The sequence below is a fragment of the Peromyscus eremicus genome, chromosome 17 (assembly GCF_949786415.1).
Source record: "Peromyscus eremicus chromosome 17, PerEre_H2_v1, whole genome shotgun sequence".
NCBI lineage: Eukaryota > Metazoa > Chordata > Mammalia > Rodentia > Cricetidae > Peromyscus > Peromyscus eremicus.
The window spans coordinates 55006432-55020454 of record NC_081433.1 but is presented as its reverse complement, the minus strand read 5'-3'; the positions used below and the strand labels follow the sequence as shown (position 1 = coordinate 55020454).

General features: G+C 43.1%; 1 pseudogene; it reads right to left on the bottom strand.

The window, feature by feature from the left end:
• The window catches only part of LOC131894242 (3-hydroxyacyl-CoA dehydrogenase type-2-like), a 44980-nt pseudogene extending 31314 nt beyond the window's left edge, over positions 1–13666 (bottom strand).
• Between the last annotated feature and the right edge of the window lie 357 nt (positions 13667–14023).

Sequence of the window (14023 nt, the reverse complement as noted above, 5' to 3'; positions counted from 1 at the left end):
CTTCCCTTAAGCGTTCAGGAGGGTGGAAACCGGCAGGGAATTAGCATAGGGAGGATATCAAGGTCAAGGTCTGCAAGCCAGACAACAGTTACCCAAAACGGGGGCCAGGGCCCTACAGTTATCTGTTTTCCATATTTGTGTCATGGCATGGGTACATCTACCCCTCCATACCTATACCCACCCACACCTGCACCCACCCACACCTACACCCACCCACACCTACACCCACCCACACCTACACCCTCTTCCACTGTTAGCAGTTTGGTGGATTCTGAGACAACACCACCCCACTCCCACTGTGGAGCCATGGATAACTACAGCCCCAGACAGTTCCACAGGGCAAGACCCTCTGTCAGACTTATGTATCTGTTGACAGGACTGACTTCCTTGTAAGATAGTAGAATGGAGGTCTCAGTTCCCTCCCATGCTTCCTTTTGCTGGTGGCTTCTCTTACTTAGTTCAATGTCATGTGAATCATTCATAGATAATCTTACTACGTGGCAGCTGGCTTTATTAAAGTGAGTGAGTGAGAGAGAGAGAGAGAGAGAGAGAGAGAGAGAGAGAGAGAGAGAGAGAGAGAGAGGGAAAACAAACAGTGTCGGATTCTTATCATTTACTCTTGAGGTAACACATACCACTTTTATAGGTTTTCTATTTAGTAAAGTAGATATAGGTATATTCAACACTTAAACTTAGGGAAACACATGAAAACTTTTTTTTTTTTTTTTTTTTTTACCAGAGTGTGGGAGATCATTGAAAGAATTTTAGAAGACTCCTTACCCAGCTACTTTCTGGCCTCCATGTAAAAGCTTGCATTCTCTCCCTCTCTCCCTCTTTCTCCCTGTTGTTCTCTGTATGTATGTGTCTCTCTGTATCTGTGTGTCTATCTTTCTTTCCTTCCCTCCCTCCCTCCTTCCTTCCTCCCTTCCTCCCTCCCTCCCTGTCTCTTTCTTTTTGTGTGTGTATATGTGTGTGCTTATGAGTGTGTGTATGCATGCAGATGTGCTAGAGGGCAGAAGTTGATATTGGGTTTCTTCCTCAATTGCTATCCACCTTATTTTTTGAGACAAGGTGTCTCGCTGAACCTGAAGAGTACTGATTTGGCAGGCCTAGCTGGCAAGCAAGCCTGAGCACATTTCTGTCAACACTTCTCCAGCTTTGTGCAGGTGCTTACAACTGCACTAGGTTTTTGACAGGAATGCCTTGGACCTGAGTTCAGGTCCTCGTACTTAGTCATGAAGAACTTTCCAAATTGAACCATCTCCCCAACCCCCAAACATCTTCCTGTGTGCAAAATGTGCTCTTCATTTAAGGAGAAGCCATAAGTTGGGTCTCTTCCTCTTACAAACTGAAAAGGTCATTTTCTGAAAAGAAATTCTTCTTCTCCAAAGAATAAATTGAGAAGTTCCTATACGCTGCCACTTAGAACTGGAGAAACTGACGCAGCTGAACTGAGATGCAGGCCTAGTGTGCAGGGCTAGTGTAGCCAGTGTTTCTCTGTCTTCCCTTCAATGACTGGTCAAAGTACCTGACTTTCATATCCAGTCCTTGTTTTAAGAACTAAGGTATATATCAATACCAAATGTTTTGGGGGTGAAGGGAGGATAGAGAGATGGCTCAACTTTTAAGAGAACTGGCTTCTCTTCCAAAAGATCTAGGTTCAGTTCCCAGCTCCCACCTGGCAGCTTGCAACCATCTGTGATTCCAGTCCCAAGGGATGAGATATCCTCCTCTGGCTTCCATGAGAAACAGACATGCACATGGTACACAGACATACATGCAGATAAAACACATATTATCATAAAACAAAAATGAAAAAAAAAAGATTAGTTGAACTGGGAGCAACACTTATTCCTCCTTTCCCTCCAATCTTACATCTAGAATCAAAATTACCGTGGCAGACCTCCTCCTTTCCCCAGTGCACCATGGGTTTAGCTCCGGACAATATCTTTCATGGTGTGGATGTCATGATGGAGCTGAGTGAGGCTGCTAAGATGTGGCCATGTGAAGGGAGAGCTGGACAGAACTATAAGAACGACTACAGAGATTATGTAGACAGTGAGTCTTAGACAGTAAGAAATTGGGAACTCCATGATGGCTGGGTGGGCTGGGAAGCCACTGAGCAGATGAGAATGAAAACAAGGCTTAAAGGAAGATCCAAAATTAAGTAAAGAACATGGAGGAATAGTAAAGGCAACTAAAATTCTATAATAGAGAAAGTGCCCAAAATCTTGGACAACGTATTCTGTTAGTCTCTCTGTACATGGGCTACACAATTTAATAGGGAATGACAACACTTTCTCATGATGAGACTGCATGAGCAGTTGCCATGCTATACAATTATACACGTGCTTGTATATATGCTCAGATTCTTGCCCTTAGTATTAAGTCTAGATAGAATGATAATATACAGACATAAAATAACGCAATCCCTAAAATGTGCATCTCATCAGCATAGCTTGTAGGTGTTTGGAAATGAAAGCAGTTCCTTCCATGGTGAAACCTTTTGTAAATTTAGACTTGTATCTTCTTAGAAATTATCAATACCTTGGATCTAGACCTAGAATGCTGACCTATTTGTCAGGTAGACACAGGGTGAGATGGTGATGAAGATTCTCTGTGGAGAGAAAAATAGTAAGAAAGGAGCACAATTTTATCTAGAACACATGGATTACTTGGTTTTGAACAAGGAAATATGACTAAGCACAGTGGGGGTGGTGTTTTGAAAAAAAAATGGGGCTATTTCAGCCAAAATCAGAGAAGACAACCTGGAGCTTTGGTTCTTAATGAATTATGGAACAGGAAGTATTTCCATTTGTTCTCGGGTAGGTGGTGCGGTGGCCAGAGTGTTTTATATTTTAAATCTCCATTTATTTATAATTCAGAACTAGACAGGGGTGATAGCTGAAGAGCCAGGTTTCCAGAAATGATCATATTGGGCCGCTGCGAATGGCATTTGATGTCCCTTCTGGAGCTGACTTATCTCGGAACACAGTCACTGAGCTCACGGCCCTGTGCTGCTTCTGTGCTCAGGCAGGCAGTGGGGGAGCTGCTGCTCGCCTGCTCTGTCCCAGTGACGCTGCACAGGGGATCACTACCAAGCATGGAGACCTCTGAGCACAATACAGCCGTTGAGGCAATACTGTGCTGAGGGACACTGGGCCCTCCATCATGTTTGTTCTTCATTTTCAGTAGACTTCCTGTTGTGCCTGCTTGACCGTAGACCACACCTGCACTACAGCCTTGTGTCTGTGTGTGTGTGGTCTGTGGACCAGAAGCACTAAATCTTAAGACCCATCTACACTGAATGAGTCAATCCAGACTTTAACTGAATCACCCACATACGCTTCAAAGTTTGAGAAGTACTGACCTAACACAGTCTGAATTCCGCTTGGGGAAGGAAGGTATGAAGTAGCGCCTCCATCTCTAAGCCCTACCTTAACCTTAGTTTCTTGTGAATATCTTGTCTTCAGTTATCACAGGGTCTGGAGATTGCTTATCAAGCTTTAAGAAGACAAGCTAATTGAAGTAGGGCCTGTTAACCATCTCAGCTTTATCTAAGACTAATGGGCTTCTCAGAGCATGCGAATTTTGATGTTAAAACCAAAAAAAAAAAAAAAACAAAAAAAAAACAAAAACCAAGTTGGTCACTCTAGTGACATCTATTGCTAACCTACTTAACCCTTCCAGCTTATTGAATCTTGTCCCAAAGGTGGAGAGTGTGACGTGCGCGGTGTATGGAAACTGACTCCACCGGCTATGACTGATTCAGGATTGCTTACTGACAGCAGTCCAAGGGTGAGGGAGGAGTACCTCCCTGGCCTCTGCAGTCAGACTCACACACAGTGTCTCAGGGATGAAAGTAGGGAAACAAAAGAGCTCCTGTAAATCCTGCCACCGATAGGAACTACCAACTCAGTTTACTGAGTAACTGGTACTTACATATTGTATTTTATTTTATTTTGGTGTTGGGAATGGTATCCAAGAACCATGGTATCATTTGCTTAGCATGGCATCACTCATGCTAAGCAAGAACTTGACCACTGGCCTACTCCCACAGCCCAACTTACAAGATTTTAAAGACTCTGCACTTGCTGTGTGTGAGAGATGTGTGTGTGTGTGTGTGTGTGTGTGTGTGTGGTGTGCATGCATGTGAATACCAATATCCTTGCCTGTCCTTACCCCATGTGAAAACCAGAAATTGACATGGAGTGTCAGAATTCCTCTATAACTGCTCCTCATTTTTGGAAACAAATCTGTTTTAGTTATTTTTTCTATTGCTGTAAAGAGACACCATGACCAAGGCAACTTAGAAAACATTTATTGGGCCCATGGTTTCAAAGGGTTAGAGTTCATTATCATTGCAAATGGTGACATGATGGCAGGCAGGTAGGCATGGTGCTAGAGCAGCAGCTGATAGCTTACATCCTGATCTGAGAGGGAGAGAGAGAGAGAGAGAGAGAGAGAGAGAGAGAGAGAGAGAGAGAGAGAGAGAGAAGAGAGATAATGCAATCTAACTGGGAATGGCACAGGGTTTTGAAACCCACCTCAATGACACATCTCCTGTAACAAGACCACATCTCCAAACAGTTCCACCAACTGCACACAGTATCCAAGCATATGAGCCTATGGGGGGGGGGGAGCATTGTCATTTAAATGACCATCAAGAGTAATGAAAACGTAGAGTTAACATTACAGATGACCAGGGTGGGGGTTGGGCATGGGTTGGGCTCTGTGTGTGCTGCAGTAGTAATAGTAAATCTGCACTCTGATTTCTGGCCTTGTTAGATCTTTGAGCATATTGCCTGTCTGCGGTAGCATCCAGTCTGTGTTTGGACACGCTGTGTTAGGTTGTCTTGTATGATGCTGCTGCCTGGGAATATGGACATAACACTGACGGCTACTGCCAATGACTATGAATCTTGCCACTGCCCCCAGGCCCCAGGTTCTGCATGCTGTAGCATTGATTTACTGGCACCAGGCATCTCTCACTTAAGCACATTTCTTACCATTTTTATTTCCATCTTGCAGTAGTCGATATCAAAGTAAATGGTTTATCAGTATTTGAGTTAGGGAGTCTTTCAAAATGGATGAACCCAAATAAGTTCCTCCAGCAGCAACCACAGGGTCCTCTGGCACAGTTTTAGGTCACAATGACATGGTTCAGGAAAATGGAAGGGCAGAGGGTGTAGCTCTGCAGCAGAGCTCTTACAGGGCATGTACAAAGCCCTGGGTTTGGTTCTCACTACTACACACCACCAACAGCAACAAATAGGGCATGGCCATTGCTCTGAAAGTCCCTCTCAGCCTAGTCTATCTATGTGTTTTTATTTTATATTTTTATATGTATTTTATTTGTATTATTTATATTTAGACTTATTTATAAGTCTAATATGTGTTTTCATTTTGTCACTGCACTCTTCTCTTCCTTAGAGAACTTTGGTCTTTCTCTTTCCTGGTGCTGACAGTATATTAGCAGATAAAGTTCCATGGGATTGAGTCTCTAAGGGACTCAGAAGGGAAAGAACAGTGTGTAATTTAAAACATATTATGCTACCATAATTAGAATAATAAATTAGGGAAGCGTTCCCATGCCTGCTTAAGTGAGATCATCTCTGCTCCCAGGACCCCAATTCTTAGTTCTCTTCAAGCTGCTCATGGTTAGAATTTCAAGCCCATTTGAGTTCATCTCTCCTGAAAGGTCACTGAAAATAGAGACAGACATTAGGACTGTCGCTCAAGCCATCAGAATTCCCAGCATGCACACATGGAGGCTACATTCCACAGTAGAGTGGGGGAGTTTCAAACACTGAGTTTCAATCAGCCTGCCATGAATCACATTCAATGGAACTTGGCATAAATTTCTTCTTTCTTACTAGCCTAGAGCGACAAGCTACCTCCGATTTCTCATTCTTCCTTTTATGATTTGTCTTTTTTTAAGTGAAAAGAATACAAACATATTGAATGAAGCTGTTGGAATATTGATCCAAAGCTTTAGGTGATAAATAAAAAGAGAGATAAATCTTACTGAAGAACAGTGACTTTCCTCCAGGGTTTGTTTTTCAAGAAGTAGAAGAACTGAAATAACACAGAGCCATATCTATTAGGAAGCAAAATAATAACCCATCTTATGCTTATCTTTACCTCCAAATCCTCAGTTTAACTGTAGTTAAGACGTTGCAACTTATTTGACCTTCTCAGTATCCAAAGAAACTTCTGACACGGAGTGTGATGCATGAAGATGGGGAGGCATCTTCATTACAGTGGAAGCTGAAGGCAGGACCAACGTCTCCCTTGATGATCATATGGTAGGAATTTGGACCAGAGACCTAGGCTCAGCTAGCCTAATGCTATGCTAATGATTCAGAATCCAGAGAAAAGACATGAAAGACAGGATGTCTTCCCGTAGTGGTTGTAGTAATCTGGTGTTTTGTCCTGTGAAAGAGGACCCCCACCCCAGTCTTAGTGTAATTGAGTGTCCGGTGAGCCAAGTCTCTGATGTAAGCTTTGCTAGAAATTCCATTTTTACATCCTTACTTTGTTACCAAGTCTTCCTGTTGATTTTAACATTTAAAAGTAACCAACCAGCCCAGTATGGAAATGGAAAGGTAGACAGTTTTGAAGGATCATAAATGGAGAATGTATGGTTCTCCAATGTCAGAGACCAGCCTGTTCACTCTTTTGGGAATTTAAATGAGCCCAAAGGACAAGCATTATTATGCAACTAAGTCTGACTGGGTATGGTAATAGTTTTCTGTATTCATTTCTGTTGTAAGTATTAAGATTTTAGGGTAGAGATAGAAGGCAATTGTGTTCCTTTTAAGAGTCTGTTCTTAATGTGTTTAAGGGAGTTCCAGAAAGAACCGGCTTCTGTGCTTGGAGCTTGGAGAGAAGTGACACAAGATTAGAGGACTAAAAATATGAGGCAATTTCCCTACATGTCAGAGTCAGCCATGACGTAATGAGTATCAGCTCAAGGTCTCAAGGTCTCCAAAAGCCAAAATAAAGATAGTAGCAGATCTGTACATTTTCCCTTGAAGACTGGAGAGGAATACATTTTAAAGCCCACGCACATTATTGCCAAAGTTCAGTTCATTGTCCTGGTTTCATTAATGTTCTCTATTTTCTTGGCGCATAGACCCTCCCTCTCCCAAGCACAAGGACAGGGCAGATCTATTTCAGCTTCTCAACTCTCTGATGCCTCTTAAAGTCCCCCCCCCCCCCCCCGTTTTCCACAGCCCCTGGATTGCATTGAACCAACAAAATGATCCAGAATAATGTTATCATTAAATTAATTGATCTGGGTCTTTTTAGAGTGCAGTGTTTCCCATTTAGAGTAGAATTTCAGCTGGAATCTCCCGCTCCCCTAGGCTCTCTTTCCCTTGACCCTTGCCCTTTATTACTCCCACTCACTTCCAGGTTGTTCTTGTAGATCTCTTCCATTTCTCTGTTATTGGGCGATTCCTGTGTCTTTGTTGGGGTCTTGTTTTCTAGGTAGCCTCCCTGGAGTTGTGAGTAGCAGTCTAGTCATCTTTGTTTTACATCTACTATCCACTTATGAGTGACTACATAACATAGTGACTACATATCATGTTTGTCTTTCAGAGTCTGGGTTACCTCACTCAGGATGATTTTTTTCTAGATCCATCCATTTGCCTGTGAACCTCATGATGTCATAGTTTTTCTCTTCTGAGTAGTACTACATTGTGTATATGTACCACATTTTATTTATCCATTCTTCAGTTGAATTGTTATTATTGGCTCCTGCCACACTCCACTCTATGCTTAGAGGTACAGCTGTATAGATTCCAAGTCTCAGTGTTACAGGTTTTATGTAGTTTGGTTTTGTAGCTGAGGACCAGAAATCATAAAGTTGGCATCTCCCAAGGAGTGAAGTTCTCGTATATACAGAAGACAAGCCCCTGCAGAGGGGGGTCCCCGAACTGGATTAGGCATAAACAGCACTCAAACACTGTTTTCAGAGAGAACCTTTATTAAGCAGGGAAGAAAGTTAAAGCGACTGCTTTCTGACTCAGGGAGAACACAGCAGCAAATGATCTGCAGGTGTGATTCTCTTTTCCACACAGGGTTTCTCTGTGTAGCTTTGCACCTGTCCTGGATCTCGCTCTTTAGACCAGGCTGGCCTCGAAATCACAAAGATCCAACAGCCTCTACCACCCTCTTTTTAAGAGGAGAAAAAGGGCCAGGTGGTGGTGGCGCAGGCAGGTAATCCCAGCACTCAGGAGGCAGAGCCAGGTGGATCTCTGTGAGTTCGAGGCTAGCCAGTGCTACAGAGTGAGATGGAGAGAGAGGAGGAGAGAGGAGGAGAGAGGAGAGGGGAGAGGAGAGGGGAGAGGAGAGGGGAGAGGAGAGGAGAGAGGAGAGGAGAGAGGAGGAGAGAGGCCAGTCAAGTAGTGTAGAGGCAGCAGTGTCTCAGAATAAGACGACAGGAAGAGGCTGAGCATGTAGCCTGGTGGTACAGAGCACCAGCAATGCTCTTTCTTCCATCTAAGGAAAGCAAAAGGAAAAACCAAACCAACCAAACAAAAGCCCATAGAACTGGATCTCGGCCTTGCCGGTTTTGTCTCAGTAACTTCCTGATCTTACTGGAAGAAATTTCACATCAGGGATGAACTGTTTCCAAGCTCTCTAGTAACAGTGTACTGTCCTTTCATCTGAGGAGATTTGAAGATGACTTAGAGAATCAAGAACTGTTAGAGCTAAGACAGAATTTAGTCAAGGGCAGTATAATCTCCCTCCATAGTTTTACATTTTTAAAATGAGCCCTTGATGATGAAGTGATGTGAGCCATGTGGAATATTATTTCTAACTTACCTCCCGACTCACAGGCCTGTGCTTCACCCATATCAAGTAGCTGGATCCTTTATGTGGTAACTCAAAGTCTCCCCTAAGTAGCTATATAAGTGGATAAGTGTATATATTTGAAGCAAAGAGACAGGCAAGAATAATTATGATTCACAGTGAAAGATGAGACAGACATTTTCAGGACCCAAAGACTCAGCCTTAAACCATTTTCTCAAATAATTGTCACCTGGGGGACTTCATAAACTATCCTTCAAAGTCCTGGTAGAAACCACAATTGCCAAAGTTATGTGAGGAGTTAAAAAAGATTCATCGCTACTGCAAAGTGCCAAGAGATTAACAGAAATAAACTGTGACGTACATGGGAATTTCTTCCCTGGTTCTCAAGCTGCCCAGATGAAACATTTTTGGCTACCTCTACTGACACCTAGTGTTGGGCTAAGTGGTTTGCATGAATGCTCTTAAAAAGAACCCTGATGCAGGGAGGGGATGTAGTCAAGGATCTGCGGGTGTATTTATTCATCAATGAGACTAAGAACTCTAAACAAGAACAAGTGAATTGGAGTCCAGTCTAGTCCAAAGGTCAACATGCATCCAGGCTCCCTCCAATAGTTCATCTGAACATGTGTGTGTGTGTGAGATCTTATTAACAACGGTCTCTTGAGGCTGTGTGCTCTGGGCCCATACTACTCCACTTTGCTTTTTTATTCCTGAAAAGAATTATCAAAAAGGGGGCTTTTGTTAATGGCCTCTCATGGAATCCTTCCATTAACTTTTATTATTTATGCGTTGTAATGTTAAGTCAGTGGAAAGAGAAGTATAAAAAGGAAAAAGAGAGAGAGAAACAAACAAAAAAAGGCTTATACTTCACTGCTTCTGTGTTTTAGTCTCCTTCCTTCCTGCTCCAGATGTGCAGGCTGCCGCCACATGCTGTCTGCTTTAAAATCAGTGTCTAAGGCAGATGGAGAATAACCAGACAGTTTCCGGTGTGTGCTTGAAGATCTTGAGGTCTGTGGGGGCTCAGGCTCTGCCCTTTCTCCTTCCTGAGAATTCAGTTACCCTACTCAATCTGACAAAAACCTTTCAGAAAGAAAGGCTAGCAGAGTGGGTTTCTGGAAAAATGCAAACGCCCCAGTGCCCACGGAGCCAGGTGTATAGAAGTGTTGCTAGGCAACCTGTCTCTGGATGACAGCTACATTTTACTATTTAAAGGATCAGAATACATATTTTATTCCATATGTATAGGCGCCTTGCCCACACGTATGTATGTGTATCATATGCATGCCTGCTACTTTCTTTTATTTCTGCCAAGCTCTTTTATAAAGTTAGATGAAGAAAAAAATGTTTTCTTGGACTTTTTTTTTTTTCTCCTTTGGGTTTGTTTGTTTTGAGACAGGTCTCAACTATAGGCCAGGTTGGCCTCAAGCTCACTATATATAGCCCATGCTGGCCTCAAGCCCATAATGGTTCTTCTGCCTTAGCCTCCTGAATTCTGGGATTAGGTTGTAGGCATGAGTCACCATATCTGGCTGGAAAACTCTTTAAAAGAAAAAATAATAATGAAAGTTCTCTTGGTTTACATGTGACCTTTTGTGATTGATGAGTAAATGAAATGAGGTAGAATTGATGGCATGGGACTCCATCACTACATCCTATTCCTGAAGCAATTGCCTCAAAACCCTTCCTCTATGCAAAACATACATGTTTAATATATACATTTTCTTGATACATACATTATACAAATCATCTTATCCTATCTCCTTACCCTGTATCTCAGACATATTAAAGTCTACCTCTTCTGAAAAAACCCACTAGGTCTCTTGCTATTTGTAGACAGAAGGTCAATAATTTGGCTAAAAGTTCCTGGTCCTAACTCTGGGAAAAGGAAAACCTTGGTTTATAGTGTACACAGAGAAGTCATTACTCTGAATTATCTGGGTGACCTTTCAAAGGCTGAAATCAAGCCTCAGTTGCAATAATTAAATGCTCTTTCTTCCATCTAAGAAAAGCAATGCACATTCTGGAGATGCTTGTTGCCTGGCAACAAATGCATACTTCCTTCCCCTTAGACAACTTCCAAAAAAATGCTAGGAAGAAAATTGGCCAATAAAATAAATCTGGTCTTTCTTAGTGTGGGAGGAGAGCAAATTCACAAAATGTGCATGTGGTGTGTGTGTGTGTGTGTGTGTGTGTGTGTGTGTGTGTGTGTGTGTGTTTCTGGGTGCATATGTGCTTATGGAGTGGGCAGATAAGAAATCATAGAAAGAAAGAAACAGAATAGAATATAGTAATATAGTATTAATTCATTAATTCATTTGTGTGTGTGTGTGTGTGTGTGTGTGTGTGTGTGTGTGTGTGTGTCTCGCATGAAACTAGCCAGCCATGGCTGAGGTTCCCTATTTCAGGGAACAGCAGTGTTTTCATCTCCCCAAATCACTGAGTGGTAAGCTGTGTGATCGTTTCAGGGGTGAAGAAAGAGTATAAAGATGAAGAAAAATATTGCCTTTATTATTATTGTTGTTGTTGAGAAAAGTAAGACTTGAAAAATGTCAACATCTCAGTCCATTATCTTTGGCAATGGTGAGACTGGGAAATTAGTAATGAAAAAGGGTTTATCTTGGCTCTTAGTTAGAGGTGTTAGGAAGTTCATGACTGAGCTCCAGCACTTTCTCATCTTCTGTTGTGAGCTTTGCACTGTTCCAACTCATGGCGGAACACCAGAAGGCAGGCAGGACCCGTGGAAGAGCAGGCATGTAAGACGATGTGGGGAGACACCAAGCTTGCTGTGCAGAAAGCCACTCCTGTGATCCTCTGGCTCAGGCTGGTGGAATCTGTATTTCTCTACGTACAAGGAGGAAGCACCATGATCAAATTACCTTCTAAAGGGCCCGCCACTCAGTGCTGATTCATTATGGAATTGTGCATCAGTGTGAGTGAGTTTCTATAGAAACAAGCCATCCTGAAATTATAGAAGTACTAATAACACTAATAACGAATCATTGGAAGGACATTTGTTTCTCGTTCTCATGCAAAGAGGACTTGAGCTTTTTAAATACGGAGTGCCTGTGTCTCTGTCCCTACCGTTTGTCTCTTGTCCTGGAGTGAACGTGATTCCTTTAACCCTTTAGCCGTGTTCCATAAGCGCTTCTGTGAATGGTGTGGAAATGTACATAACAAAAAGTGCTGTTTGATCCATTCTTTTTTTTAATTTTGAGAATTTATCAGTCACAGAGAGTGACTAGAGCAGGTTTACAAAATAGCTGTTAGGTTTTCTTCAAAGTGAAAAGTATCTGGTGTTTTTTTCTCCCACTTTGATTTTTTTGTTTTTTTTTTTTTTTGTTTTTTTTTTTTTTGTTTTTCGAGACAGGGTTTCTCTGTGTAGCTTTGCTCCTTTCCTGGAATTCACTTGGTAGCCCAGGCTGGCCTCGAACTCACAGAGATCCGCCTGGCTCTGCCTCCCAAGTGCTGGGATTAAAGGTGTGCGCCACCACCGCCCGGCCCCACTTTGATTTTTTAAAGCTGCATGCCAATGGCCCCAGCCAGCCAGTTGACCTCCTTTCAAGAATGGGGTCTCCCAAACAGGACTGGTTAAAAAAAAAAAAAATCAATGCTATTCTGCTAGTCTCATAGAATGGTGCCAACCCAACTGTTAGCAGAAAGGCTCCACCCAGCAACTGATGGAAACAGATGCAGACCCACAGCCAAACATCAGGCAGAGCTAGGAGAATCCTATGGAAGAGGGGGAGGAAGGATTGTAGGAACTACAAGAAAACCCACAGAATCAACTAACCTGGGCTCAAAGGGCATCAGGGAGCCTGCACAGGACTGACCTAGGCCCTCTGCGTGTATGTTACAGTTGTGTAGCTTAGTCTTCTTGTGGGACTCCTAACAGTGAGAACAAGGGCTGTCTCTGACTCTGTTGCCTGCTTCTGGGACTCTTTCCTTTTTACCAGATTGCACCATCCAGTCTCCATAGAAGAGGAGGAGCCTAGTCTCACTGCAACTTGGTATACGTTGGCTGGTTGATATCCATGGGATGCCCACCTGTGTTTGAAGAGAAGCAGTGGAGGAGGAGTGGATGGGGGAGGAGGTAAAGGGAAGGTAGGGGGAAGAATTGAGAAGAGGGAGGGAGGGGAAACTTTGGTTTGGATGTAAAAGCCAAAACAAAGGCAACCAACCAAACAAAAAGAATGGGCTCTCAGTTATGGTCTGTACCAACAGAGTATATTCAGCAGGGTCACCCGGTTGGCTGTGGAAGGGTACCTGTCTGGCTGCGAAGCTGTGCCCTTCCTCTGGCAGGGTGGTAAGCAGTAGCGTGGCAAACGAACCTGGAACAATTGTCATCACACAGAGGCCTATGGGAGCCAGATCTGGAGCCATGAGCAGCGTCCCGCCCACTATGCCCCTTTTGAATGTAGTGTATGTTGCTTGTCCAACTTGGCCATCAACGGCAGACACACTGGCAGTCTTAGGATAACTCCAGTTTGGTTCATTCTGGCTCATGATCACATTGAAAGAGCCCATGAGATGCACGTTGAGAACCCCTTGGAAGTCCTTCAAAGTGTGGACCCAGATCTTTTGGCTGTGTATCCTAAATGGCTTCTGAAATATCTGCACAGCTGACAGCCACATCTACAGGCCCAAACTTCTTTGACTGGAGTCGAAACTGCTTGTACGTACTTCTCACAGGTCACTTCGGCTGGAGCAAACACCTACTCTCTTCGCTTCTTGCTTGGGCCTCATCCCTGAGTTAGGGAGTTTTTCAGCTGTAGCCAGGCCAAGGCCCGAAGCTCCCCGTTATTCCTGTGACCAGGTCCTTCACACTCTGACACTCCGCAGCCATCTTGCACCCGTTTTATCTATTTTTTTTCAATATAAAGAGCCCATTGGCACTGAATGCACTCACATTGTTATGCAATTCCTTAGCACTGTCCAGCTCTGTGTAGTTTTCATCTCTAAATACTAAAACTTTAAACTTGTCAATTACCACTCCCAATTCCTGATGATTCAGGGAGATCCAGAGCCAGGAAGAGATACTGCCTCAAAAATTAAGGTGAAGTGTAACAGAGGAAGATACTAGATATAAACCTACGGTCTACATACACACACACACACACGCATACACACATACAGACACACAAACACACATACACATATACATACACACACATACATACACACACTCAAATACAGACACATA